Raw genomic sequence first — 23,220 nt, 5'->3', positions numbered from 1 at the left:
TGAAATGTCCCCGGCTCTGAGTACGGCCTCCCTCTCACCATTGCTGTGCTGCTCCATACTCAGCACAGGCCCTTCTCCTGACCCTCTGAGGGGGATCCTGGCTCCATACTCAGCACAGGCCCCTCTCCTGACCCTCTGAGGGGGATCCTGGCTCCATACTCAGCACAGGCCCCTTTTCCAACCCTCTGAGGGGGATCCTGGCTCCATACTCAGCACAGGCCCCTCTCCTGACCCTCTGAGGAGGATCCTGGCTCCATACTCAGCACAGGCCCTTCTCCTGACCCTCTGAGGAGGATCCTGGCTCCATACTCAGCACAGGCCCCTCTCCTGACCCTCTGAGGGGGATCCTGGCTCCATACTCAGCACAGGCCCTTCTCCTGACCCTCTGAGGAGGATCCTGGCTCCATATTCAGCACAGGCCCCTCTCCTGACCCTCTGAGGAGGATCCTGGCTCCATACTCAGCACAGGCCCCTTTTCCAACCCTCTGACGAGGATCCTGGCTCCATATTCAGCACAGGCCCCCTTTCCAACCCTCTGAGGGGGATCCTGGCTCCATACTCAGCACAGGCCCCTCTCCTGACCCTCTGAGGAGGATCCTGGCTCCATACTCAGCACAGGCCCCTTTTCCAACCCTCTGACGAGGATCCTGGCTCCATATTCAGCACAGGCCCCCTTTCCAACCCTCTGAGGGGGATCCTGGCTCCATACTCAGCACAGGCCCCTCTCCTGACCCTCTGAGGAGGATCCTGGCTCCATACTCAGCACAGGCCCCTCTCCTGACCCTCTGAGGGGGATGCTGGCCCCCTGTGCCTGCTCTGGCCCAGGGCTCCTGCTCGCAGCTCCATGGCCCAGGCTGTGGGAGCCCGCAGCGTCACCCGCCTGTCTCGCCATGCCGGTGACACTGTGGCTGCTGTGCCCACGCTCCAGGAGCTGTTCTGAGCTGGCTGTCAGTGCTGCTCTCCGGCAGATGCAGGCACAGACACCCAGCACTGCCGGGAGCACTGCAGAGAGGTGCAGCTTCCACCCTCCCAGCCAGACACCAGCCCTGGGACAGCTCCAGGCTGGAGCAGGGGCTGGACCTGAGTATGGGGACATGAATTTGCCCTCCCAAGTCCACCGGGTGTTCCCTGCAGGATCCCAAATGAGACACTGGCTGCTGAACCTGGGCAAAGGCAGGGTGGAGCCTCCTGCCCTGTGGGGGAGCTGGGAAAGGAAGATCCTCGATAGTGGTGTGTGATGAGATGCCACATCAGCTCCCACAGGGACGTGGTGTCTCTGATCATCTCCATGTGTGCAGGGGGCAAGGAGGACATGGTCAGGAGCCGTTTCCAGCTGGTGCTCTGTGGCATCCTGATGTTGGCCTGGCTCTGGAGGTGTTCTTGGCAGTGTCAGCTCACCCTGCCCTGCACTCCCAGCCAGCAGCACAAGCTGCCCTGATGACAAATGGTCCCAAAGGCAGAACTAAGCAGAGCTCAATAAATTCTCATCTCACATTCACTCATCACTTTGAGCAGCAGCTTGCCTGGCCTGCTCACAGGGCTGCTGTGCCAGGCCTGTGTCCCAGCCACAGGTGGGACAGTGACACCCCTGAGCTGCAGGACTCTCCCAGAGCACCTGGCAGCCCTGCTCTGACGGGCTTCTCAGCCTCTCCTGCCCTAGGGGTCATTCCTGAGCATGTCCTTGGCCAGGACTGTTTGGGGCAGTTCAGTGCTGTGGGCTGAAGGTCCCAGGGATGTGGCTGAGATAAGGAATCTCTCCCCAGTGCTGTGGCCAGGTCCCTGCTGGGCACACACCCACAGCCAGGGCAGGAGGCAGACAGAGGCAGCAGGAACAGGCCCATCCTCCTCCTGAGGCTCAAGGCCAAGGGAAAAAGCCTACATGAGTCTCCTTGGAATCTGCTCCCAGACCCTCAGTCTTCCAGGATCTGACTCCAGCACAGCCTGCTGCACTCACAGGCCACACTGGAGTTTGTGACCAGCTCCAGATCACCACAGGGAATGGACTAGACAGGAAAACAAGAAGGCAGGACAGACTGAATGCTTGTTTCTCCCCTTGTACCAGGATCCCTCCCTTTCCACACCTGTAATAAATTTTGCACCATCCCCAGATTTCTGCAGGAGGCACTCGGTGCAGCAGCCCCATTACCCTGCTCACCTTTTTGGAGTTTCTGCTGTTCCCCCAGGGGGGACAGAGAAAAGGGGTGAATGTTCAGCTGTGATCATTTAGAGTTTTTTAGGTCTGAGGGGGTTCGTCTAGGGGTGCCTGAGGCACAGCTGAGGACAGGCACAGGGGCACAGCAGGGCAAATGTGACAGGAGGATGTTTTTTAGGTGACCATGCCTCTCATTTGAGGTGTGCTTCTCCACAATGTAAATATGTGTGAACACAGAAGCACTGTAGCCCCCCTGCCTTGGAAGGGAGTTTTTTACCCATCCAGAACCCTTACTAAGAGTCTGTTGTCAGATAATGGCACAAGGTAAATTGGTGTCTGTGGGTGCCTGAGCTGAGCCCACTGCCCCTGTTACATGGGAATGAATCAAAATGACAAGGAGGCCTTGGAAGTGTGTGTGGTGTCACCCTGCTCTCCTCCCAGCTCCAAGCACAGCCACACACAGCATCAGGCTCTGCTTGCCAGCCACAGCACAGTGAGCACATTAGTCCCTAATGAGCCTGGGCCCCACTGTGCCAGGCAGACAGAAATCCATATCCACAGACTTTTCCGGCCCTGCAGGGCTTATGAGATCTCCCAGTAAGCCAGGCAGAGGAAATGGGATAAGCCTCGCTTTACTGATGGGGAATTGAGGCACCAGAAGGTTTAAGTGACTTAAAAGGGATTTGGAGAAGAACATCTCCTGAGCCCAGGTGCAGAAGCATCCCTGGAAGAAGGCGTGACCTTTCAGTGTCCACCTCATTAAAAACACCGGGTGGCACAAGCAGGAGGTGGCAGCAGCCTCAGAAGAGAATTGCTGCTGCCAGCTCTGCTCCATGTGCCCCCAGCTCCTCTGTGTGCCCCCAAATCCTTCAGCTGTCCACAGCTCTCCAGGTACCCCCAGCTCCTCCGTGCCACGAGGCTGGTGGGCTGCAGGCAGCCCCTGGGACCGTGGCCAGGCAGGAGCTGTGTCCCCTCCTGCTCTGCTCAGCTGTCCCTTGCCCTGTGCAGGGCCACACAGGGACTGGCCCACAGGGCAGCAGCGGTGCCTGTGGCAAGTCTAGGAAAGCCACTGTCCTGCTGCCATCAGGGGGGCAGCCCAGCTGCCACACAGCATCTCCAGGAGCCACTGGAATGTGGAGGAGAGCTCTGGAGAGGGAGCCAGGTGATCCCAGTGAGCCTGTCTCCCAGGCCTCTGTCATCCTGCATGTCCCCAGCCTGCTCCTGGGCACATGCCAAGGGGTTTGTCTCCCTCTCCTTTGCTCCCCCTTCTTGTGGGCACTGTGGTGGCTCTGGCTCATTGTCACAGCCCGGGGAACTGTGTCAGCACGTGCCTGGTGCATGTGCCAATGTCAGCAGGGGTGTGCGGGCATGGGCACATGGGGACAATCCTGGATGCCCAGCAGCATCCCTGCAGGGTATGGCAGGGGCTGGGGCGTGCAAGGGGCTCACCTGGAGCAGGGCCAGTGCTGCCAGCTGGAGCAGGGACAGGCTGTGCCCCCCCAGATCTATCCCTGCTGACATCTGGGGCAGGGCTATGTCCCCGGGGACTGGCTGTGCAGGTAGCCCTGGCTCTGTCCTCCCTGGCACAGCCAACCCTAGGCCCAGCTCTCCTGTGCTCTGGGAATTCAGGAGTTGCTCTGCAGAGGGGCACTGAGGTGGCTTTGGAAATGGGCACAGGACAAGCAGTGCTGGGTGCTGAGGTGTCACATTTGGCCTTCTAGAGAGCCAGAGACGGAGGAATTTGCAAACACCTCATGTCGAGGTTTATTTGCTGCCTTCTGACTTTCCAAGCTGTTTGACACCCCATGGGAATGCTGGGATCAGGAGGCCAGAATTTTGCTGATTAAATACAGGACAGCAGGCTGGGGTGACCCCAGGAGCTGGGCACGGGGACCCCACACTGGGTGTTCATGCACCAGAAAGTGCTGTGGGGAGGAGTAACCTGAGCTCTGAGCTGCAGAAAAGGTTTGGTAGTTTCCTGTGGAAGTGCAAAGTGGTCCTGCAGTGTGTGGAGCTTGGCTGGAGAGAGGCTCCTGGCTGGCCTCAGGGAGTGTGGAGGATGCTGTGTCCCTCCAGAGGGGATTCTGGATGGACTCAGGGTGTGGGGGGGATGCTGTCCCCCCCAGAGGGGCTCTTGGCCAGGCTTAGGGTGTGGGGCCATTGCTGTGGTGCTCCAGAGGGGCTCCTGCACCCTTGGGTCTGAATTGCTGTGTGACAGAGCAGCCCCTCTGCTTCACCCCTGGCTGGGCAATCTGGAGGGGTCTCAAGGCCCAACAGCCTCAGGCCAGTTATCCCCTCACCTGTGGAGCAGTGGCCAGGTCAGCTTTGCAAACCAGCATTTGGAAGCCAAAAAAAATATAATTCTGCTGCTGTTTTCTTCCTTTTATTTTTTTTCCTGAAGGCCAGGTGGAAGGTGCTATAGCAACAGTGGGGACAGGAGGAGCGGAGGAGTTGCTCAGAGCAGGTGTGCCAGTATAGGCTGGGGCTGTGAATCCTGGTTCTGAGACACTGTTGGAGGGATTTGAGGCACATCTGTTACAAATTCGGGGTGAAAAGGCTTTGGTTGTTTATAACCTGCCTGTCCTGTGAGCAGTCAGAGTCTCAGGTGTGTCTCAGTCTGTGAGAGCTGTTCCTGCCCTGTTGGGGTGAGCCCAGGCTGTTTCTGACCACCCTGTCCTGTCCCTGGACCTAGTAGATGTGTGCCTGTGGCTCTCCATGGTCACCCACTGGGCTTTGGGGCTGGCCCACGTTCTCCTCCAACACCTGCCTGGTGTCCTGGCTTGGGCACAGCAGTGCCAGCTCTGCAGGCAGGTGTTTCATGCCAGCAGAACCTCGGGACACTGCCCAGTGTTCGAGGAGGGGACCCCAGCAGTGCTCTGAGCCCCAGGCACCAGGGAGGATTTGCCTGAGTAGAGGAGTTCCACAGGGAGCTCCTGAGGCCCTGGGAGCTGGGCATGGGTGCAGGGTGCCCACAGACAGGCAGGGCAGCAGCAGTACCAGGGAACCCCTTCTGGCACCTCAGCAGCATCCCAGGACTCAGAGTCACTGTGCCAGGACTGTGCCAAGCACCCCGAGAGGAGAACCTCCCCCAGCTCCTGGGACAGGCTGGGCATGAGGGCTCACATGAATTCCCTGTGATTTATGGAGCTGTGTGCATGCTGAGACAGCTGCATCCCCCTGCATCCCACAGCCTGTCCTTCCACCTGCACCTCAGCCCCACCTGCCTTGCCCAGTGCTGCAGGAGAGTCCCTGTGGCTGTTCCCAGGCTGCTGGGTGCCCACCAGTGGCTGCCATCAGCCTGCCCTGGCTGCCAGGGCTGCATTCCCCAGGCTCTGCAGGGTGTGAGCCCAGGGGCTGGGGCTGCCTATGGCTCTGGGGCTGTGATCTCATGCAGGCAGGCAGCAGTGGGAGCAGGTGACCCCAGGGCAGGCAGCCTGCCCTCTTGTGCTCTGGAACAAGGAAAGCCATGGCCCAGAAGGGGCTGGTTGAGATTCAGGGGCAGCTGTGTCACCTGTGGGCCTGCTGGCGGGTTTGTGACATCTGCAGTGACACCTTCCCACAGGAGCTGCCCTGGCTCCAGCCAGGGTGGCTGTTTCCTGATCCCCAAACTGGAGCAGAGGGGCAGACTGGAGCCACTTGAGCACCCCAGACCTCGGGAATGTGGGCTGCCCACCTGGGGATGGGGACACCAATGCTCAACCAGTGTTCCCAAAGCATGGAAGGGTCTGAAGAGGCTGCTGGTGTCCCCACATATTTTTCAGGACAGGAAGAAATGGCTTCAAATTGTGCCAGGGAAGGTGTAGGTTGGATATTATGAAAAATTTCTTCATGGAAAGGGTGGTCGGGCAGTGAAGTAGTCTGCCCAGGGCAGTGGTGGAGTCACCATTCCTGGATGTGGATGTGGCACCTGGGGGATGGGTTAATGGTGGGCTGGAGGAACAGTTGGACCTGATGATCTTAGGGGGCTTTTCCAACCCTAACTCAGATCTTTTCCAGCTGCAGAACCCTGGGCTTTCCTCAGCCTCCCACCTCTGGCCTCAGCTCTGCTCCACCCTGAGCTGCAGACTCTCCAGGGGCTCCACTGCTGGTGCACCCCACAGCTGCATTTTTCCCACTACCTGCCATATAAGAGACTGAAAGAAAGACTTCTGCCATCCTGGGCTGGCAGGACAGAGGCACTGAGGGAGCTGGGAAACTGCACAGCTGCATGCACCATTGCATGCACCACTGCAGACCCGTCTGGGTGTGCTGCCGTGCCTCAGTTTCCCCCTCTGTGGTGAGGGGACAGCTGTTCCCAGCTGTTTGCAGGAGGCATTGCTGCCACACAGGAACCTGGAGCAGGGTCTGAGCTGAACAGAGGAGATCACAGACTGGTTTGGGTGGGAAAGAATATTGAAACCATCCATGGGCATGGGCACCTTCCACTACCCCAGGGTGCTCCAAGCCCCGTCCAACCCAGCCTTGGACAGGGATCTAGGGGCAGCCACAGCTTCTCTGGGCAGGTTGTGTAAGAGTAAATGGGTGACTTTAGCACTCAGAGTCCTTGATAGAAGCCCCATGACCACAGTGGGAAAGGCTCCTTTTTTCCTGTGTCCCCTCCCAGATGGGACAGGGCTGGTGTGGGAGCAGAGGGGAGCCCCAGCACTGCTCTGCTGCAGAGTCACTCCCTGTCCTGGGCTGGGCTCTGCCCACGTGGCACAGAGGGGCTGCCTGGCTCTGGCTGGTGCCCGGGGACTGTGGCTGCTGGAGGTGAGTGTGCTTCAGGTCAGGAAATGGCAAGAATGGGATCAAGCTGCTAAAAAATATCCTGTCAGAGAGAAAGGAGAGCCCACAGCTCCCTCAGAAGGGCCTCAGGTACCTGGAGCCTGTGTGCTGGCAGCCAGGGGCAGACATCCTTCCTGGCTGGGTTTTTCTTTGGAAACATCAGGATTTGGGGTTTCATCCCTCCATTTGGTGAGGATTTTGGGCACCCTGTCCTGCCACCCCTGCACATGTTACCTTCCCTTTCCCCACTGGGGTTCTCCTGAGCTGCACCAGACTCATGGGGGAAACACCAGCAAAGAAACTCTTCTGTGCTTCTGGGGAGCAGTGAGGTGTCCCTGGGCAGGGGGAGCTGAGCAGAAACTTTCAAGGAGCTTTTGCCCTGTGGCAGGTTGGTGCAGGAGCCCTAGGAGGAATTATCCCACGTTCTACCTCCATGTGCTGGGGAACCAGAGCAAAGCACATCCCCTTCTGCCAAGTGTGTGTGTCTGCATGAAGTGGGGCTGCAGACCCAGCCCAAAATCCAGCCAGTGCCATGGCAGGTTTCTGCCAGGGTTCTCCACCTCCAGAAAAAATCCCTAACAGGACTGAGACCCAAGGCTGTGTCTCTCCAGGCCTGGGCAGTGACTGGGAGGAGCCCCTGGTCCCTGGTTTTGGCCTTCACGTGCTGCCTTGTTTAAAAATTCAGCAGCTCTGGTTTCAGGCACAGCAGGCAAATCCCTCCTGGAAACAATTGGACTGGACCAGTTGAACTCAGCCCCCGGGAAAGCAGCAGGACCTTGGCTGGGCTTTGGAGATCCCACCCTGCTGGGGATCCCAGGAGCAGGCAGGCTGGAGAAGCCCTGGAGGTCACAGGGCTGTGGGCAGGTCCCCAGCCAGCCCCAGCAGCACTGGTGGGGTTCCCTGGATGGAGCTGCATCCCCTGGCACAGGGATTTTCCTGCAGCCAGGGTCCTTCCCAAGAGCTGGCTTTGGGACTGCTGGATGCAGGGCACACTCTATGGAGCACAGAGTGGGATCCTGGCACACAGGAAGCTCCAGGAGGGTTTAAGGATGGAGGGAAAGAAGCAAAAATGCAGGATTCCAGAGAGGCCAGTCGTGAGGGATCACAGCCAGGCTGCAAATCCTGGGGATTCCTGGCTTGTGTGAAAGGAAGGGGCTACTGCAGCTGCCTATTGATGCATTCCTGGGTAAACACGGGGGTGGAGAAGAAAGAGCTCAGCTAAAGGACACAAGAACTGGTGCAGTGTTTAAGGATGTTCAGGCTGGAAACCCACAGTTTGATTTTTCAGATCTTCTGGGGAATTCACCTGCCAAACTGAGCAAGTCAAAATCCATTTTTCTTAAAGTCAAAGTGCTTCCTCCCAATACTTCCCTGCAGGATGCCTCAGCAGCAATGTCAGGGTCTCCTTCCATTTAAGCTAATTTCATGATACTTACAAAATTCCATCAAAGCTGGAATTGGAAACAGAATGTGTCTGTCTGTCTGTCTGTCTGTCTGTGAGGAGAACAGGGCTCATCTTCTTCCTCCCATTCTCATCTAGTTTTACTGTCTCTCATATTTCTGCCATGGTCCCTGCTCTGCCCTGCACCCCCCTCCTCCGTGGCTGTGCCCCCTCCATCCCGGAACGCAGGATGATTCCTGGCACGTCCCCTGCCTGCCCAGCCCTGCCAGGAGCAGCAGGAAGAGCAGAGGAACTCCTGTGACCTGCAGGTTTTGCCTGTCTGGCATCTACTCCAACCTCCCTTTGTGTTTATCAGGTGTCTAGAACAGAGCCCTGTCGATGTCTCTTCCTCCCCAGAGCACTGGGAGGATTAATTAGTCGATGTTTGCATAGTGCTTTGAAAAGAAGAGCCAGGTGGGAGGGTGGTAGGAACAGAACTGGATTCCTTCATCCTGTCTCCTTCCTCCCCTCACTGATGGTGGCAGCCCCTGTGCCCTTCCTGTGCTAGCTCACCTGGGGGACAGGGCTGCTGCAGGTGCAGGCCAGGGGAGGGGACAGCCTGTAGGGAAATCACTCATGGGGAAGAGATCAAAAAGCAGAGAATCATTGAAAGCTTGGATTGAAAGGGACTTGAAGCTCATGCAGTTCTATCCCCTGCCATGGGCAGGGACACCTCCCACTTTCCCAAGTGGCTCCAAGCCCCATCCAGCCTGCCCTTGGACACTTTCAGGGATTCAGGGGCAGCCACAGCTGATCTGGGCACCCTGTGCCAGGGCCTGCTCACTCTCACAGGGAAGAAATTTTTCTCAGCATTTCATCTGACCCTGCCCTCTGGCAGTGGGAAGCCATTTCCCCCTATCCTGCCCCTCTTGTCCAACATCCCTCTCCAGCTCTTCTGGAACTCCTTTAGACCCTGGAAGGGGCTCAGAGGTCCCCCTGGATTCTTCTGCCCTCCAGACTGAACACCCCCAGCTCTACCAGCCTTTCCTCATGGGTGAGGTTCCATCCCTCTTATGTTTCACCCACAGGACCTTCTTTATTCCATTCTGTGCAAAAGGAAAACAAACTCCAGTTGTTTCACCAGCTTTCTTTCAGTTGTCTGTGCCCGCTGCCCCCAAAGCAGCCGGTTCTGGGGAGATCCAGCAGCTCTCCCCATACTGGAGCAGAGCTTTCCTGTCTGAGCAGGGCAGGTACAGCATGTTGGACATCAGGGCTGCAATTTCCAGCTGGAGAATTCCCACCAGCAATGGCCAGCCGTGGCTCCATCTTACTGTACATCAGTTGGGGCTGGGCCTGGGCTGGGCAGTATGGGTTGGAGCTGGTGATGTTAATTAAGAGGTAACGAGCCTGATGGAGATTTATTTTCAGGCTGTGTACTTGGAACTGATCATGCACAACTGGGAAATGGAAAATTGACCTCCTGCTCATTTTCCTGTCTTCTTCACAGCAACAGTTAATTATTGTGGTGGGCAACACTGCCCTGGACAGGCCTGGCAGGGAGCAGCTCTCCAGCCCAGCCCTGGAACCTAATCCTCACCTCTCTCCCTCCCTCCATGCCACACCCTGATCCAGGCAATCTTCCCCTTCCTTGTGTCTTCCCCACTCCCAGCCTGTGCAGCCTCAGGGACAGGGAGGCTGATCATGGATGTGGAGATGTTTAGGCCTGGAAGAGCAGGGCTGTGGTCAGCCTGGCAGGCAGGCTGGGCAGCTCTAGGCTCAGCTCTGGGCACTGGGTGTGCAGTGCTGCCTCTCTGGGATCTCCTTCCCCAGCTGGACCACGGGGACAGGCCCTGGCAGGGTTCAGCAGGCTGGAGCTCTCTCCTGTCTCTAGGCTGACCTGCCCCATCCTATGCCTCAGTTTCCCCTCTGTCAGGGAGGGTGATATTTTGAGTGGGGGTGATATTTTGAGCAGGGTGTTGTGTTTTGCATTTGCAAGAGTTCATCCCTCTGCCGCAGCACTCTCTCAAGAACCAGTGGCTCCAGTGGGTACAGGGTGCTCTGGTTTTCCACATCTGTGCCACATGAGCCACTCCTTGTCGTGTTTTCATCCATCTGGCCTCACACATAGCCTTGCTCCCCATCTCCCTGCCTTGTGCAGCAGCCTGGAGCCACTGGCTGCCTGCATGGAGCAAACTGGGCTGTGCTGGGAACTGCCCTGGGCTGAGACCCTTCTGCACCGCACACTGCTCTCTGCAAGGAGACAGGTGATGCCGGAGGGGTCCAGGCCCCGGGGAAAGCAGCAGCTGCCTGGAGAAGCAGGGAAGGGCTCTCCAGCCTGGCTGGCAGTGCCTCGGGGCTCCATCTGTGCCCAGCCTCAGCCAGCAGCAGACTGGGGGGAGAACAGGCAGCTGCACTGGGGGACAGCTTTAACCCTTGGGTTCCAGGTGAGCTGCAAACACAGCCCACAGCCCCACATAGCCCTCAGGTAGTGCCAGAGCCCAGCACAGTAGTCACTCATAATGCTTTTACAATCTGCTTTCTTGTCCGTGACTGCTCTCCCAGGAAAGGGAGGGGGAGGCATGATTAATTTTCATTAGCCTGGTAAATAATAAGCTTGTTTCCGCTAGTCTTGCCCTGTAATTAGGGCTCTGGTGCCAGGACCCTGAGAAGGAAGCTGGGATTTGCTGGTGAGTCATGGGAAGCTGGGCCAGTCTGGACACCCTGCCCGGGGCAGGAAAAGGAAAGAGGCTGGGGTCCCTAGGAGAGACAGAGCTTCCCTTGCTCCAGAGGGCAAAGGAGCAAGGGATGGGGTCCTCTGAGGGCGGAGGGAAAAGGCCACCTTAGGGGAGGGAAAAACCCACCCAGGGAGAGGGGAAAACCCACCCAGGGAGAGGGAAAAACACACCTAGGAAAAGAGAAAAACACACCCAGGGAGAGGGGAAACCCATCCAAAAGTGGGCTATTATTCAAGGGAAAATGGAAGCAAAGCTTTTGTCCCAAGAGCTGGATCTTGACGTGGATGTAGGATGAGCTCAAGAGGAGTTCAGTGATGTGGGGTTGAGGAGGGGAAGGGGCACCAGGGTGAATGTGGGGCTGGGTGACCCACAGCCAGCAGAGCCCAGGTGTGCAGAGCAGCAGGGAAACGCACCGTGAACAAACCTCTGCAGGTGAGGGCAGCTCTGTGTCTGTCAGAGGGGCTGGAGCTGGGAAACAGAGCCTGCCCCACAGGGAGCGGCTGCTGTGGGGACAAAGTATCCCAAGGGAATCAAGGTGGCATCCTCTTCCACAGCCAGAATTCCCCTGTGGAACTTGCTGCTCTGAGATACCAGAGTCACAGAGCTGAGGAAGTTTCAAAGGAGAAATTGAAAAGGCTGAAAGGGGAGTGGATGAGGAGGATGGCCCTGCCTGCAGGGGGGCCTCTGGAAAAAGCAATGTCCAGGATGCCCCCAGCACAGGGCACCTCCAGGAGTGCCTCCATCTCAGCAGCAAGGGGCTTCCCAAGGACGAGCAGGACCCGTGCCATGCTCTGCACGTGAGCCCACTCCCAAAGCCTCCACAGGAGGAAGCTCCTGCCAAAGAATGAGCGCACAGCCCCATCAGGGAGCAGTGTTTTCCCAACCCAGCAGATGCAGCGAAAACCCTCATTGAAAGAGCTGTTTGCTAAGGAAAAAACAACTGGCACGCTAATTAAAAGCGACTGATTAAAGGACTGAAAGGGAATTACTCATCGTAATCATTAAAGGCAGCACCTGCAGAGCTCTCCCTGCTCTCAGAACACGAGCATCCTCCGCATGCCGAGGGGACACGGCAGCTCCGCGGTGACGGAGCTGGGGCAGCCCCGATGGGCACGGCACGTCCCTCCTCTGGCTGCCACCAGCGCTACCCTGTGGCCACCAGCCCCGCGCCTCCCGCGGGCTCCCGTGAATTGGTGCCCGGCAGGCGGTGACATCGTTGTGGCAGCAGCGGAGCAGAGCCCAGCCCCAGAGCCCAGCCCAGCCCTGCCCTGCCCTGTCTCTGCCGCAGAGTTTCTCCTCGAGCGTCCCTTGTGCCCAAGATGCAGCTGCTGGCCACCTCAGCGCGGGGCTCAGAGCAGGGACCTGCTCCAGGCACAGCCGGGGCTTTGCAGCTCCCCGTGGGCTCTCCCAGGATTTACACCAGAAGCCGCTTTGTCCCTTCCCTGCCAGAGCAGGAACAAAGCTGAGGGCTTCTCAGCAGGCCTGCACGAGCAGGAGATTTCTGACACCTGTGGTGGTGTGTCTGACCCAGTTTAGGGATTTTTTGCTGAATTTGCTGTGGCCATGTCAGGTTGTGCCCAGCCTCAATGAGAGATGCTGCCCTTTGTCCCTTGTCAGCAGACAGGCAGTGCCAGGGACCGGGAGCAATGACAGATCCTTCAGGTGTTCCTGCCACAGGAGAGCAGGTCAGCTCCCAGCAAGGCCAGGACATGGGACAGCAGCCTGTCCCCCTCCCAACACCAGGCAGGAGTAGGATCCAGGGTTCCCTGGTGGGGACAGGCTCTGCCAGGCCACAGGCTGGGGACAGGCTAGGGACAGGCTGGGCAGCACAGGAGGTGGCTCTGAGCTAGCACCTCTGGCCTTCTCTTCTGTCTGCAGCCACATTGCAGCCCAGGCTGGCTGTCCCTTTGTGCCCTGGCTGTGCTGCTCAGCCCAGAGTTGCAGTACGAGCCAGCAGCGCCAGGGACAGTCCATGGCTGGGGGTAGGTGCAGCTGTAGCACTGGAAATAAACCTTCCTTTGGCTTTGGGTCAATGTGCCTCCATTCTTTTCCAGTCACTCAGACTGGATATTAGGGAAAATTTCTTCACAGCAAGGGTGTTGAGGCACTGGCACGGCTGCCAGGCACTGGTAAAGTCGCCATCCCTGGAAGTGTTCAAAAAGCATGTGGATGTGGCACCTGGGGACATGGCTTAGTGGTGGACTTGGCAGTGCTGGGTTCAGGGTTCCACTTGGTGATCTCAGAGGGCTTTTCCGATTTTACTGACTCCCTGACTCTGTGACCATCCTCCCAGACACCGAGCTGCCACAAGCTGACTCTCTTTTCCAGTAAGGCACTGTGGGTGTCACACACAGGCCCTGCTCCTCTGCCTTCCCTGGCTGAGGCAGGGTCTCACTTTAGCTATGATTCTGTACAGATGTGTCCAGCTGTTGAGCCACCGTGTCCTGCACATCCCTCGTGGGCTCACTCTGGGATGCAGTGCTCAGCACAAGTCTCTCCCATAGCAAGGGAACCTGTTTCCCCTGCAGATCACAGAGCTGCTGGCAGAGCAGCTGCCAGGCTGGGAAAGGCCCTGTGCATTCTTGCACCTTCTTCTGCCTCTGCTGGAGCAGATCTGAGAGCTTTGCAGGTGGGTATGATTCAAACTGCTGACCTTGCCTGCCATGACATCTGATGTCCCTTTGCGCCCTCATTCCTCCCTGAAGTTGTCGATTTTAGCATTTGCTGGTTTTAACACTCCAATTATGTGACACTCCCAGTCAGGTTTCAGGAGCACAACTAGGTCAGATCCTTGTCCATATGTGAGCAGAGTGTGTTATCAGGCTCCCTGGCATTGGTGGGAAGGCACTTGGGGAATTTCTTCTCTCCAAGTTCCTTGTCTGGACCAGTTTTATTCTCCACATCATTATGTCATTCAGGGGAAGGCTCCCAGTCCATCCTGCTTGTTCTCCCTCACTATTTCAGGCCCTGTTGGTCTGTCCCTCACCACCCTGCCCTCGAGGAAAGTCTTCCAGCACAGGAAGCTCTCCCAGGTCCCTGCAGTCCTGGCCAGCTCTGCCCCAGCAGAGCCCCAGGTATGCCCTGGGAGCTCTCGTCCATGGGGTGTGGCACCAGTGCAGAATCCCTCCTCACAATTCCAGGCTGCCCAGCTTTACAGACCCCCCCCGATGGGCCCTGAGGAGGGGATGTGCCATCCCCCTGGGGTCCCTCCACAGGAGCATCTGTCCTCCCTGCTGGGGGCACAGGTCTCTCACTGCCTGGAGAGAGAGACTCAGCTCTGCTCCTTCCAGCTCCTTCCCCCATTCCTACACTAGGGATCTCAGGGCTGTTTGCTGCTGTTCCCATGCCAAGAACAGGTAACCCCCACCCTCAGTGCCCTCCCCTGCCCTCCAGGGCTGCTGGCCTGGCCACGCTCCCGTCTCACAGAATCCTTAACTTGGAAGGGACCTTCAAGATCACCAAGTCCAGCCATCAACCTAGTCCCACCACAGCCACCCCTAAACCACTTCCCTGTGTGCCACATCCCGGTGGCTCTTGAACACTTCCACACCACCTCCCTGGGCAGCTCATTCCTGTGCCTGACCACTCTTTCAGTGAAACTGTTTTGTCTAATACCTGATCTGAACCAGTTGAGTAGAGGTTATCTCAGTGTTTATTTAGTAAATTGGTGATGGCAAATTTAATATAAGACCTTAGCTGAATGGAGGGTGACGTGTCTTTCAAATCAAACAGATTTCAGGCACTCAAAGTCACTCTCTTCAAAGTCTTTCTCCTTTAGGAGGTGCCTCCAAGGTCTGTCAGGCTCCCCTGTGTATAAAGGAGTGCTACTGTCAGGTCCCCACTATGTCCCCAAGGTTCCTCTCAGTTGACAGTGATGTGGGGTTTGACCTCTGCGAGTTGTCTGGTTGGATCTTTTGCCTCAGCTTCTTGCTAACTTCAACTTCCATCTTCGGCAGGGTCAGTGTGTGTTGTTCTTGTGTTCAGGACACCCTCCTGTCGGAAGAGCAGGGACAGGAACAGCCCATGCCATGTGCTGTAACCTCATTTCCCTGCTGCCCTGCCCCAACAGGACCCTGCTGACAAGGCATCTGCGTGGGAGCCTTCTGGGCTTGGGGAGGGAAGCACCTTCCTCACAGCTCAGCAGGACTTCCCACCCTTCCCACCTTTGCTCAGTTGTTCCCTCTGGTATTTTCACACACATATTTTTCCTTCTGTGCCTCCTCAGAAGGATCTTAATCCTGTCTACAAATCTGCCTTATGCTCAGCCATACCTCACCTGTGCTCTCCCCTGTCTCCAAGCAGCCTCTTGTTCTTCCCTGGATGTGCTGCTCCCAGCTCAGCCCCAATCATCCTCCATGGTGATTCTTTCTGGGATGCCCAAAGGAGCTCAATGCATTTGTTTTACCCAGAAAAATGGTGCAGAGATTACAAGAGCACACACATCTTTATTTTCGTTAGTTGTCTTGCTGGATTTGTACACAATGGTGTTATGGCCTGTTTCAGAAGGATTGGCACTGTCTGTACCTGATCTTACAGTCTGTAAGTCCAAGTGTTGGAGGGGGTTCAGTCTGGGGATGATGGCAGGAGGGGACAACAGCAGGAGGGGTGACAGCAGGAGGGGACAACAGCAGGAGGGATGACAGCAGGAGGAAGGGGCCCTTGTTCAGCAGCCCTTGCCATCGGTGGGTACCTGCCTGTGGGGCTGTGCTCTGCTCCTCACCCTTTCCTCTCTGCCCCTGTGCCAGGCCTGCTCATCCCCCGTCCCTGCAGCATCCCTGCTGTGCTCATGTGATCCCACAGGGACTCTCAGCTCTGGGTCCAGCGCTCTGTGTCAGGTCACTGTGCTTGTTCCCTGGAATGGAGGCTTCATCTCCTCTCAGCTTTACCAAAAGCAGCCGTGGCTGGTTTGCTGAGGCTCCTCCAAATATGAAGGAGAAGGAGGAAGGAGCAGGAGGTGACAGCCCAGCTTGGGAGGGACCTCTCTTCTCCCAGAGACCATCCCAAGATGCTGCTGTTTGAGCTGTAACATTCCACAGGATTTTCCATAGAATTAGATCCCAGCACCACCTGCAACTGCCCAGCTCTGCTGGCCTGGCTCTGCTCTGGCTGTGACCACACCACTGTGGCCCTGTAGTGCATGAATGGGAAGGACCACCCTGCCCTCCTCATCTGCTCACAGTGTTCCACACCAAAATGCTTCTTCCTCCAGAGCTTCAATGACCTTGTTTAGTTGGAGGAACCTGCTGGGTGAGGGCAGGCCTGGCACCCAGGCCCTGCTTCTCCCACCCATTGGATGTGCCAGGGGGTGTGAGGACTGGGCTGGTCCTGGGGGCCTGAGGCACCCTGAGAGTGCTGGTACCACACACAGACGTGACGGGTGGTGCCAGCTCTGGCCAGGCACTTCCATCCCAACAGCCCCCACTGCTGCTATGGGATGCTGGGTGCTGCTGGTGGTGCCTGTGCAGCCAGGAGGGTGCTGGGGGCATTCCTAGAAGGTGCTGGTGGCTTCTGTGGTGGCCATCAGTGGCTCCAGTGGTGCTCCCTCCATCCCAGTGCTGGTGGCACTGGAGCAGGGCACTGTCACACAGTGGGTGACAGAGACAGGTGGGTGCTGATGCTGGGGGCAGCAGTGGCTGTGGATTCTGGCTGTGCTAGTGGCTCTGCTGTCTGGATCACAGGCTCAAACCCAACACAGCTCCCAGTGCTGGAATTCCCTTTCCCATGGAAGGTGTGAGAGGGCTGGGCAGTGCCAGTGCAGTGCAGTGCAGTCCGTGACACCTGCCCTGCCACAGCTCGTCCTGGCACAGGCACACAGTGCAGTGGCTGCCATTCCTGAGCCCAGGAATGTCTGGCTTTGGGGTGGGGGGTGTCCCTTGGGCCACAGCAGAAGCCTCCCAGGCTGGTGAAGCCACATGTGCCTCACCTCTGTCTCAGCCTTGGGCTCTGACCTCACAGCCCAGCAGCAGCAAGAAACTCAGGAGAGAGAGGGGTGTTTGGTGCAGGAGGCAGGGGAGCTGTGGGGACAGCTGTGAATGCCTTGCCTGGCTGTCCCAGGACACATCCCTCTGCTTCAGCGATTCCCTCTGCAGTGCTGGGCCATGGAGCTGGTGGGAAGGTGACAAGGGTTTGTACCCAATTTAGGAGGCCAGTCTGCTGATCTGCCCAGGCTTTCTGTTCTTCTGTCTGTTGGGATATCCCCCTTGAGGGCCTTGGAGTGCACACACTCCTCTTGCTCTCTGCCTGCACTGTGCCTCTCAATCTCTCCAGGCTTTGCTTCCTTGGCGTGGGTTCTAGGAGGGCTGCTGGGCATGCCTGAGGACAGCACGGTGCCTCTGCCACAGCCAGGCACCTGGGACGTGTGTGCCCCCAGGCAGGAAAAAGCCCCTCTGGCTGGGTGGTGGCAGGGGGCACAGCTGCAGTGCCCATCTCTGCATTCTGGGGACAAAGAGCTGCTGCCTCATCTCTGGGTTTGGTCATCTACATCACCGGGGGGGGAGTCAAGCCCAGCACCTGGATCTGACTTTCCTAGAAAAATTGCCAAGGTTTGTGTCCTTGTCCCAGCCTTCCATCTGAGCTGAGAAACTGGTTTACCTATTTTCACTCCTCTTTGAGCTCTCACAGACCTTCTCAAACCCAGATGGCCTCCTCCATTCAAGTAGGGATGAAAAAGCTGTCCTAGGAAGGCTAAGTCCTCTTCTGGTTCCCATGCCATTTCCAACCCCTCCTTCCCTGCAGCAGGAGGTGCCCAGTTTGCCCCAGCAGCTCCCAGTGCAGCACAGACAGGCTGTGTGTGCACACCAACCAGCCTGGGGTGTTCACCAATGCAAACCCCAACACCACTTAGTAGATAACTCAGGCTGAGTTCTCTGTGGGGTCAGTAGGGCTTTGGGGACACTAAGAAACATGGGGGGTTTTCCCCCAGATTTATTCAGCTGCCTTTTCACAGAAAGAGCATTTTTCCCGTGGTTTGCAGCATGGTTGGGTGGCAGGGAGGAGGAACCAGCAGGCTTCAGCTGCAGCACAGTAGCACCTAGTGACCAGATGGGAAAGGCTGAGCAGGAGCTGCTGTGAGCAGCTGGAGGTGACAGAGCATGTTCTGCCGTGCTGGGACACAGCAAGGGGAGCACCAGAGGTGCCAGCTGCCACCCCAGGCAGGGGGATTGTCCCCAGGATTGTCCTTCCTGCCTCCCTGGGCTCGGCTCAAAGGGCACAGCCCAAAGGCTGAGGCACAGAGGGTGACAGGATCCCCCTGCCCAGCTCAGTGGCTCCTGGCATGGCCACAGACTGCAGGGGATGAGTGCGTGATAAACACACAAGGGAAGGGAAGACAAAGAGCACTTTGCCACAAAGGGGCTCTGCCCAGACCTGAGCCCCCAGAAAGGAGCATTTTGGATGTTCTCCTCCCCGCCTGGCTGAACTCCAGCTCATCCTCTCAGTCCATGTGACACCCAGAGTGATACAGGACCCACTCCCACATCTTTCCCTGTCCTGAGGGCACTGCCTCTGCCTCACTCTCTGCCATTTGCCCGTTGCTGGGCATAGCCTGGGTATCAGCAGAGCAGTAAAGGGTTTGCAGCATTGGGTAGTGGCCTGGGATGTTTGTCAGGAAGGCAAACTCTGATCACAGGGATCACAGACCCCTCTCTGATCCCTGTGAGGACACGTCCCCTTTTCTCTCTGCCCTGCAGGTCTTCATGAAGGACAGCCCTGGAGCCCAGAGGGACACACGGTGCTCAGGATGCTGAATCTGGCCTAGTGCCCAGCCCAGCAAGCTGAGAGGTACGGGATGGCCTGGGGTGGCTTTGGCATGGCCCCGGGGTGGCTTTGGGGATCCCCTGGAGTGGCTTTGGGGATCCCCTGGGGTGGCTTTGGGGATCCCCTGGGGTGGCTTTGGCATGGCCCCACGGTGGCTTTGGGGATCCCCCGGGGTGGCTTTGGGACTCCCAAGGGGGCCAGGGGAACAGCCCCAGCTCTGTGCTTGTGGCCAAGGGGCAGTGGAGCTCCTGCAGGCTGGGGAAGGGAAGCTGGGAGGGTGATTCAATGACAACCCTCCCTCTGTCTCCTGGCAAATCCTGCAACACACCCCTCGCAAAATAAAGTTATGAAATCTCCTGCCCATTGCTATAGTAACGTCACGCCTCCGCCTGACCCACTTTGAGACAAAGGAAGTGTTCCGAGCTCGGAGCTGCACACGGGCCCAGCCCAGGCTCCGCAGCGCGGGCACAGGGAGCTGCTGCCTTCTCCCACCTGCTCCTCTCTGCCCCGGGACCCTCAGGCTACAGGAGCTGCTTTGTTTGAGGCACTGAGCACATCGATGCCAAGAGCATCTCCACCCTGCATCCGAATGCAGACAGGGCCCTGCCTGGCTTCACGTGGACATTTAGGGAGCAGGAACCTCTGCCCTGAAGCACAGAAAGGTCCTTGCTCAGCTGGTGGTGAAGCAGTGACAGCCACGGCCTTTCGGAGCATCCTGTAACTACTCTGCCACAAACATTAAGGGCAAGGAGACAGAGAGTCATGCAATGAGCTGAGCTGGAAGGGACCCACAAGGATCATCGATCCAACTCCGGCCCTGCACAGCCACCCCAACAGTCCCACCCTGTGCCTGGGAGCAGTGTCCCAACACTCCCTGGGGAGCAGCCCCAAGGCAGTGCCCGTTCTCTGGGGAGCCTGGGCAGTGCCCAGCACCCTCTGGATGAGGAACCTTTCCCTGATCTCCAGCCTGAGCCTGCCCTGGCCCAGCTCCAGCCATTCCCTGTCCTGTCGCTGGTCACACAGAGCACAGCTCAGCACCTTCTCCCAGTGAAGATTCCAATGAGGTTTGACCTCAGTCTCCTCCTCTCCAGGCTGAGGTTCCCTTCCTCAGTGTGGTCTTTGTGCCCTGGGAGGGGCACTGGGGCCATGGCCCTGGGGCTGCTGATGGCTCTGGCAGCACAGAGAGGCAGGAGGACTCAGATGGGGTTTGGGCAGGCTGCCAGCACAGGAGGCCAAGCAGAGTCTCTGCCTTGTCTGGGTCCCAAGTTCTCAGTGCAAGGGTGGACACCTCCATCCCTGGGAGCCAGGACAGAGGCAGCTCAAGGGCAGCCATGGTTAGGGCTTTGCATCCCATGCTTGCTCCATGGGGGCTGTGCAGACACGCCCTCACCCCCTCCAAACCCCTTGAACACCACTGGGCAGAACAGGTCAGCTTTGGGCCAGAATGTTCTCATTAGCTGCTCTTCCAGCCAAGCTGGAACATGCCCCATGTGGTCACCAGCCTGTGCCCTGAGTGCTCTGCAAGGCAGCAGAGGCTGCAGGTGGGTTTCAAAAACAACGATCCAGCTCCCTGCCCTGGTCCTTCCACTCCAGGCACCTCATCAGCTGTCCTGCTCCCTTCCTGAAAATTCCCTTTCTTATCTGTCTCATTTGTCTCATTTGACCTACTTAATGCTTTGCATTTCCTGATTCAGAGCAAATCCCGTCTCATGGACAACTTTGAGAAACTTCTATTTAGGGACAGACAAATAGGTTGCAGAATTTCTGGGGTTTTGCTCCCTGGAGAGTTGATTATATTACCAGTGACATCTGCATAGAAATAAGCTCTCTGTCTCTCTCAGGAGTTCATCTGCTCCTCCAGCTAAGGCAACACCTGAAGTCAAACACTTTTGGCATATCACAGCCTTTGACTTTCACAGCATTTTGTTTTGCTGGTAGGTTTAAAAAAATAAATTAAAAATCCACCAAACAAACAAAAACCCTAAAAACAACCAAAAAATGGGTAGTATTTAGAGTTCTCAAGATAAATTACTCTTTGTCATTTTCGGATGGTGCCAGTCAGATCCCATCCTTCTCATCACCCCAGTGGGCACCAGTGGGCAGGGACACGCCTTGGCCTGAAGAACAAGCAGGACACCAGTGGTGTTCAGCTGTTATGGGGCCTCAGGAGCTGTGTATAGATGCCACATTCAAAGGACACCAGCCATCTATTCCCATGTGAGGAGGGATGTGGGGAAGTTCTTCCCCAGGGACACAGCTGAGGGATCAGACTGGCACTGGCTGTGTTTCACTGCCTGGCAGGGGGCGAGGATGGGCTGGGTGAGCCCCTGGACACCCTCAGGCAATGGGCAGACCTGCCCTCTAGAGGACTCCCTGTCTCCTAAACGGGAAGCCCAAAAAGGTGACACCCTTGGCTTGCTGGAAGCCACTGTCCCCTCCGTTGCTGTGCTTGGCTCTCCTGGTGGCACTGTCACGGTGGGTGACATTAACTCCTCCTTCATCCCAGGACAGGCAGGGCTTCCTGCTGCTCGTGCCTGGGGACGGGCTCTGCCCCAGGACAGCGATGTGGGAGCAGTCCCTGTGGGAGCAGCGTGGCGGGAGGAGGCTCTGTTGTGTAAAGAATTGTTCCGAGCAGCAGCCAGCTATTTTTATCGGCCACGATCAGATTGTGAACTCTGAATCATCATTAATGCAGGGCTCTGGCAGGCAGCGGCCCCCAGCAGCACATCCAGAGCTCCTGCTAATTCAGGGAACACTGGGCTCCGCGTGGGCAGGCCCACGTCACCTGCACCACAGCTCACAGATCCTTTCAGCTTCCTGCAGCAGGAGAGGGGAGGCATTTTCCCCCTGCAGGTGGCAAATCATCTCTCCGGATTGCAGCCCGTTGTTATTGTGCTGCTGGCTCCAGGTACAAAGGCCACCTCTGTGTTTGCAGCCAGCCCGGATGGCTGGGCTGGGGTTTGCCTGGGGGATGTGGAGCCCTGGAAGAGCTGATGGGCAGAGGGCAGGACCTGCTGACCCCAAAGGGTGCCCTCAGCCCAATCAGCCCAGGGGTGCTTCCTCCTGGAGGATGTGTGCTCTGGGCAGTCCCGTTTCACAGGCTGCTGCTTCTCCTGATGTGCTGCCAGCCTCTCCTGAGCATCACCCAAGTGAGTTCTGGCCAGCCCTGCCTCAGTAGTACATGGAATCAGGGAACCAGAGAATTCTGGAATGGTTTGGGTAGGAAGGGACCTTGAAGACATCTCATTCCACCCACTTCTGTGGGCAGGGACACCTTCCACTGTCCCAGAGTGCTCCAAGCCCTGTCCAACCTGGCCTTGGACATTCCAGGGATCCAGGGGCAGCCACAGCTTCTCTGGGCACCCTGTGCCAGGGCCTCAGCACCACTTGGAGAGCTCTTCAAGTGGCCTTTTCTGGGCCAAGGCATTGCTCAGCTATGGCAGCCGTGGCTGCATCAGAGCAGGGTGGCCAGGGAGGGGACAGGGAGTCCTTGCATGGCACATGTGTGCCAAGGGCAGGGGCAAAGGCAGCAGAGAGGCAGCACAGAGCTGCCCTGGAGGGTGAAGTGAGCCCCCAGCCCGGCACTCCCTGGCTCTGCAGGAGCCCTGTAACAGCCAGGGCACCCCAGTCACAGGTGCACCCCCCACAGCCTGTGCACTTGGGCAGCCACCACGTGTTGCACACACCCCACAGCCACGTGGAGCTGGATGTGTCCCCATGGAACCAGTGGTGTTGGAAAAGGCCTCCATGGAGTCTGACCATTGACCCAGCACTGCCACCTTCACCACTAAACCACGTCCCCAAGTGCCACATCCACACGCCTGTGGAGCACTTCTGGCTACAGTCCCAATGTGCACATACAAGGAGCAGAATTCTGGGTGAGTGTGGCGTGCTCTCAGAGCTCTCAGAGCTCCCTGGGATCTGGCAGGCTTGGTGAGAAGGACTGAGCCGTGCCAAAGGCCTCTGCCATGGTTTGGGCTGGCAAATGCCAGCCAGCTGCAAAGAGAGATCCTGGAACAGATGGGAGCAGAGAGCAGTGGGGTGAGGCTGTGGGGCTCATCCTGCTGTCCCCTCCTTGCTGAGAGGGAGCAGAGAGTCTGCCCTGTTCTCTGCCTTCTCTGTGCCCCCAGGGTAAGCTGGTCTAAGGTGGATTTGCAGCACTGAAGAACATAGAAATAGGGCAGCATCTACTGAAAGCCATGTCCACCCCAGAAGCTAAAGAGGAGGGGCCATGGTGGGCAGTGGTATTGGTTTGCCCAGTTCCCCCATGGTGCAGAGCCCCAGCACAGAGCTGATCACAGCCATGGTCCCTCACTGGCTGGAGACCCAACCCTGGAAGTGTCCAAGGCCAGGTTGGTTGGGGCTTAGAGCAACCTTCCAGGACTAGTGCAAAGTGTCCCTCCCCACGGCAGGGAGTGGGACTGGATGGGCTT

The 23,220-nt window shown here is 57.6% G+C and overlaps 1 protein-coding gene across 6 annotated transcripts in view; it reads left to right on the top strand.

Moving 5' to 3' along the window:
• Nucleotides 1-23,220, top strand: part of DLGAP4 (DLG associated protein 4) — a 144,506-nt gene that overhangs the window by 56,101 nt on the left and 65,185 nt on the right. For all 6 annotated transcript variants that reach the window (XM_064391682.1, XM_064391681.1, XM_064391683.1 and 3 more), the window contains one exon: nucleotides 18,721-18,811. The gene's annotated coding sequence lies outside the window, so the exon portion shown is untranslated. The remainder of the gene's footprint in view (nucleotides 1-18,720; nucleotides 18,812-23,220) is intronic.

This window comes from Passer domesticus, chromosome 16 (genome assembly GCF_036417665.1).
Source record: "Passer domesticus isolate bPasDom1 chromosome 16, bPasDom1.hap1, whole genome shotgun sequence".
NCBI classification, from domain to species: Eukaryota; Metazoa; Chordata; class Aves; order Passeriformes; family Passeridae; genus Passer; species Passer domesticus.
The sequence above is the reverse complement of the archived record's forward strand: the minus strand, read 5'-3'. Positions and strand labels throughout refer to the sequence as shown.